This window comes from Urtica dioica, chromosome 1 (assembly GCF_054948205.1).
Source record: "Urtica dioica subsp. dioica isolate 48M chromosome 1, U.dioica_male_clone48M_v1_H2, whole genome shotgun sequence".
NCBI lineage: Eukaryota > Viridiplantae > Streptophyta > Magnoliopsida > Rosales > Urticaceae > Urtica > Urtica dioica.
In genome coordinates, this window is record NC_142756.1 from 45,599,768 (window position 1) to 45,606,262 (window position 6,495).

Below are 6,495 nucleotides of genomic sequence, written 5' to 3' on the forward strand. Positions count from 1 at the left end.
AGGCTTGCATCCACCGGACGTATCTGGTCTAGCCAGCGTCCACGGGAAACCTGGCCACACAAATGTGGTGCCGCGCTCGCAGCCCAGCTCATGAGCCGAAAGGCAGCGAGTCACAAATGGGTTTCAAAGGCGTGCGACCGTCGGACGTATCTGGTCTAGCCAGCATCCACGGGAAACCTGGCCACACAAATGTGGCACCGCGCTCGCCATCCAGCGCGTGAGCCGAAAGGCAGCGAGTCATAAATGGGTTTCAAAGGCTTGCGTCCGCCGGACGTATCTGGTCTACCCAGCGTGCACGGGAAACCCGGCCACACAAATGTGGCACCGCGCTCGCCGTCCAGCTCATGAGCCGAAAGGCAGCGAGTCACAAATGGGTTTCATAGGCTTGCGTCCTCCGGACGTATCTGGTCGAGCCAGCGTCCACGGGAAACCCAGCCACACAAATGTGGCGCCGCGCTCGCCTCCCAGCTCGTGAGCCGAAGGGCAGCGAGTCACAAATGTATTTCAAAGGCTTGCGTCCGCCGGACGTATCTGGTCTAGCCAGCGTCCACGGGAAACCCGGCCACACAAATGTGGCACCGCGCTCGCCGCCCAACTCATGAGCCTAAAGGCAGCGAGTCACAAATGGGTTTCAAAGGCGTGCGACCGTCGGACGTATCTGGTCTACCCAGCGTCCATGGGAAACCTGGCCACACAAATGTGGCACCGCGCTCGCCATCCAGCTCGTGAGCCGAAAGGCAGCGAGTCATAAATAGGTTTCAAAGGCTTGCGTCCGCCGGAAGTATCTGGTCTACCCAGCGTCCACGGGAAACCCGGCCACACAAATGTGGCACCGCGCTCGCCGTCCAGCTCATGAGCCGAAAGGCAGCGAGTCACAAATGGCTTTCAAAGACTTGCGTCCGCCGGACGTATCTGGTCGAGCCAGCGTCCACGGGAAACCCGGCCACACAAATGTGGTGCCGCGCTAGCCGCCCAGCTCATGAGCCGAAAGGCAGCGAGTCACAAATGGGTTTCAAAGGCTTGCGTCCGCCGGATGTATCTGGTCTAGCCAGCGTCCACGGGAAACCCGGCCACGCAAATGTGGCACCGCGCTCGCCGTCCAGCTCATGAGCCGAAAGGCAGCGAGTCACAAATGGGTTTCAAAGGCTTGCGTCCTCCGGACGTATCTGGTCGAGCCAGCGTCCACGGGAAACCCAGCCACACAAATGTGGCGCCGCGCTCGCCTCCCAGCTCGTGAGCCGAAGGGCAGCGAGTCACAAATGTATTTCAAAGGCTTGCGTCCGCCGGACGTATCTGGTCTAGCCAGCGTCCACGGGAAACCCGGCCACACAAATGTGGTACCACGCTCGTCGCCCAGCTCGTGAGCCGAAAGGCAGTGAGTCACAAATGGGTTTCAAAGGCTTGCGTCCGCCGGACGTATCTGGTCTAGCCAGCGTCCACGGGAAACCCGGCCACACAAATGTGTTACCACGCTCGTCACCCAGCTCATGAGCCGAAAGGCAGCGAGTCACAAATGGGTTTCAAAGGCTTGCATCCACCGGACGTATCTGGTCTAGCCAGCGTCCACGGGAAACCGGCCACACAAATGTGGCACCGCGCTCGCCGTCCAGCTCATGAGCCGAAAGGCAGCGAGTCACAAATGGGTTTCAAAGGCTTGCATCTGCCGGACGTATCTTGTCTTGCCAGCGTCCACGGGAAACCTGGCCACATAAATGTGGTGCCGCGCTCGCCGCCCAGCTCATGAGCCGAAAGGCAGCGAGTCACAAATGGGTTTCAAAGGCTTGCATCCACCGGACGTATCTGGTCTAGCCAGCGTCCACGGGAAACCTGGCCACACAAATGTGGTGCCGCGCTCGCCGCCCAGCTCATGAGCCGAAAGGCAGCGAGTCACAAATGGGTTTCAAAGGCTTGCATCCACCGGACGTATCTGGTCTAGCCAGCGTCCACGGGAAACCTGGCCACACAAATGTGGTGCCGCGCTCGCCGCCCAGCTCATGAGCCGAAAGGCAGCGAGTCACAAATGGGTTTCAAAGGCGTGCGACCGTCGGACGTATCTGGTCTAGCCAGCATCCACGGGAAACCTGGCCACACAAATGTGGCACCGCGCTCGCCATCCAGCGCGTGAGCCGAAAGGCAGCGAGTCATAAATGGGTTTCAAAGGCTTGCGTCCGCCGGACGTATCTGGTCTACCCAGCGTGCACGGGAAACCCGGCCACACAAATGTGGCACCGCGCTCGCCGTCCAGCTCATGAGCCGAAAGGCAGCGAGTCACAAATGGGTTTCAAAGGCTTGCATCTGCCGGACGTATCTTGTCTAGCCAGCGTCCACGGGAAACCTGGCTACACAAATGTGGTGCCGCGCTCGCCGCCCAGCTCATGAGCCGAAAGGCAGCGAGTCACAAATGGGTTTCAAAGGCGTGCATCCACCGGACGTATCTGGTCTAGCCAGCGTCCACGGGAAACCTGGCCACACAAATGTGGTGCCGCGCTCGCCGCCCAGCTCATGAGCCGAAAGGCAGCGAGTCACAAATGGGTTTCAAAGGCGTGCGACCGTCGGACGTATCTGGTCTAGCCAGCATCCACGGGAAACCTGGCCACACAAATGTGGCACCGCGCTCGCCATCCAGCGCGTGAGCCGAAAGGCAACGAGTCATAAATGGGTTTCAAAGGCTTGCGTCCGCCGGACGTATCTGGTCTACCCAGCGTCCACGGGAAACCCGGCCACACAAATGTGGCACCGCGCTCGCCGTCCAGCTCATGAGCCGAAAGGCAGCGAGTCACAAATGGGTTTCAAAGGCTTGCCTCTGCCGGACGTATCTTGTCTAGCCAGCGTCCACGGGAAACCTGGCCACACAAATGTGGTGCCGCGCTCGCCGCCCAGCTCATGAGCTGAAAGGCAGCGAGTCACAAATGGGTTTCAAAGGCTTACGTCCGCCGGACGTATCTGGTCTAGCCAGCGTCCACAGGAAACCCGGCCACAGAAATGTGGCACCGTGCTCGCCGTCCAGCTCATGAGCCGAAAGGCAGCGAGTCACAAATGGGTTTCAAAGGCGTGCGACCGTCGGACGTATCTGGTCTAGCCAGCATCCACGGGAAACCTGGCCACACAAATGTGGCACCGCGCTCGCCATCCAGCGCGTGAGCCGAAAGGCAACGAGTCATAAATGGGTTTCAAAGGCTTGCGTCCGCCGGACGTATCTGGTCGAGCCAGCGTCCACGGGAAGCCCGGCCACACAAATATGGCACCGCACTCGCCATCCAGCTCGTGAGCCGAAAGGCAGCGAGTGATAAATAGGTTTCAAAGGCTTGCGACCGCCGGACGTATGTGGTCTAGCCAGCGTCCACGGGAAACCCGGCCACACAAATGTGTTACCACGCTCGTCACCTAGCTCGTGAGCCGAAAGGCAGTGAGTCACAAATGGGTTTCAAAGGCTTGCGTCCGCCGGACGTATCTGGTCGAGCCAGCGTCCACGGGAAGCCCGGCCACACAAATATGGCACCGCGCTCGTCGCCCAGCTCGTGAGCCGAAAGGCAGTGAGTCACAAATGGGTTTCAAAGGCTTGCGTCCGCCGGACGTATGTGGTCTAGCCAGCGTCCACGGGAAACCCGGCCACACAAATGTGTTACCACGCTCGTCACCTAGCTCGTGAGCCGAAAGGCAGTGAGTCACAAATGGGTTTCAAAGGCTTGCGTCCGCCGGACGTATCTGGTCGAGCCAGCGTCCACGGGAAGCCCGGCCACACAAATATGGCACCGCACTCGCCGCCCAGCTCGTGAGCCTAAAGGCAGCGAGTCACAAATGGGTTTCAATGGCGTGCGACCGTCAGACGTATCTGGTCTAGCCAGCATCCACGGGAAACCTGGCCACACAAATGTGGCACCGCGCTCGCCATCCAGCTTGTGAGTCGAAAGGCAGCGAGTCATAAATGGGTTTCAAAGGCTTGCGTCCGCCGGATGTATCTGGTCTACCCAACGTCCACGAGAAACCCGGCCACACAAATGTGGCACCGCGCTCGCCGCCCAGCTCATGAGCCGAAAGGCAGCGAGTCACAAATGGGTTTCAAAGGCTTGCGTCCGCCGGACGTATATGGTCTAGCCAGCGTCCACGGGAAACCCGGCCACACAAATGTGGCACCGCGCTCGCCGTCCAGCTCATGAGCCGAAAGGCAGCGAGTCACAAATGGGTTTCATAGGCTTGCGTCCGCTGGACGTATCTGGTCGAGCCAGCGTCCACGGGAAACCCGGCCACACAAATGTGGTGCCGCGCTCGCCGCCCAGCTCATGAGCCGCAGGGCAGCGAGTCACAAATGGGTTTCAAAGGCTTGCGTCCGCCGGACGTATCTGGTCTAGCCAGCGTCCACGGGAAACCCGGCCACACAAATGTGGCACCGCGCTCGCCGCCCAACTCATGAGCCTAAAGGCATCGAGTCACAAATGGGTTTCAAAGGCGTGCGACCGTCGGACGTATCTGGTCTACCCAGCGTCCACGGGAAACCTGGCCACACAAATGTGGCACCGCGCTCGCCATCCAGCTCGTGAGCCGAAAGGCAGCGAGTCATAAATAGGTTTCAAAGGCTTGCGTCCGCCGGAAGTATCTGGTCTACCCAGCGTCCACGGGAAACCCGGCCACACAAATGTGGCACCGCGCTCGCCGTCCAGCTCATGAGCCGAAAGGCAGCGAGTCACAAATGGCTTTCAAAGACTTGCGTCCGCCGGACGTATCTGGTCGAGCCAGCGTCCACGGGAAACCCGGCCACACAAATGTGGTACCACGCTCGTCGCCCAGCTCGTGAGCCGAAAGGCAGTGAGTCACAAATGGGTTTCAAAGGCTTGCGTCCGCCGGACATATCTGGTCTAGCCAGCGTCCACGGGAAACCCGGCCACACAAATGTGGCACCGCGCTCGCCGCCCAGCTCATGAGCCGAAAGGCAGCGAGTCACAAATGGGTTTCAAAGGCTTGCGTCCGCCGGAAGTATCTGGTCTACCCAGCGTCCACGGGAAACCCGGCCACACAAATGTGGCACCGCGCTCGCCGTCCAGCTCATGAGCCGAAAGGCAGCGAGTCACAAATGGCTTTCAAAGACTTGCGTCCGCCGGACGTATCTGGTCGAGCCAGCGTCCACGGGAAACCCGGCCACACAAATGTGGTACCACGCTCGTCGCCCAGCTCGTGAGCCGAAAGGCAGTGAGTCACAAATGGGTTTCAAAGGCTTGCGTCCGCCGGACATATCTGGTCTAGCCAGCGTCCACGGGAAACCCGGCCACACAAATGTGGCACCGCGCTCGCCGCCCAGCTCATGAGCCGAAAGGCAGCGAGTCACAAATGGGTTTCAAAGGCTTGCATCTGCCGGACGTATCTTGTCTTGCCAGCGTCCACGGGAAACCTGGCCACATAAATGTGGTGCCGCGCTCGCCGCCCAGCTCATGAGCCGAAAGGCAGCGAGTCACAAATGGGTTTCAAAGGCTTGCATCCACCGGACGTATCTGGTCTAGCCAGCGTCCACGGGAAACCTGGCCACACAAATGTGGTGCCGCGCTCGCCGCCCAGCTCATGAGCCGAAAGGCAGCGAGTCACAAATGGGTTTCAAAGGCTTGCATCCACCGGACGTATCTGGTCTAGCCAGCGTCCACGGGAAACCTGGCCACACAAATGTGGTGCCGCGCTCGCCGCCCAGCTCATGAGCCGAAAGGCAGCGAGTCACAAATGGGTTTCAAAGGCGTGCGACCGTCGGACGTATCTGGTCTAGCCAGCATCCACGGGAAACCTGGCCACACAAATGTGGCACCGCGCTCGCCATCCAGCGCGTGAGCCGAAAGGCAGCGAGTCATAAATGGGTTTCAAAGGCTTGCGTCCGCCGGACGTATCTGGTCTACCCAGCGTGCACGGGAAACCCGGCCACACAAATGTGGCACCGCGCTCGCCGTCCAGCTCATGAGCCGAAAGGCAGCGAGTCACAAATGGGTTTCAAAGGCTTGCATCTGCCGGACGTATCTTGTCTAGCCAGCGTCCACGGGAAACCTGGCTACACAAATGTGGTGCCGCGCTCGCCGCCCAGCTCATGAGCCGAAAGGCAGCGAGTCACAAATGGGTTTCAAAGGCGTGCATCCACCGGACGTATCTGGTCTAGCCAGCGTCCACGGGAAACCTGGCCACACAAATGTGGTGCCGCGCTCGCCGCCCAGCTCATGAGCCGAAAGGCAGCGAGTCACAAATGGGTTTCAAAGGCGTGCGACCGTCGGACGTATCTGGTCTAGCCAGCATCCACGGGAAACCTGGCCACACAAATGTGGCACCGCGCTCGCCATCCAGCGCGTGAGCCGAAAGGCAACGAGTCATAAATGGGTTTCAAAGGCTTGCGTCCGCCGGACGTATCTGGTCTACCCAGCGTCCACGGGAAACCCGGCCACACAAATGTGGCACCGCGCTCGCCGTCCAGCTCATGAGCCGAAAGGCAGCGAGTCACAAATGGGTTTCAAAGGCTTGCCTCTGCCGGAC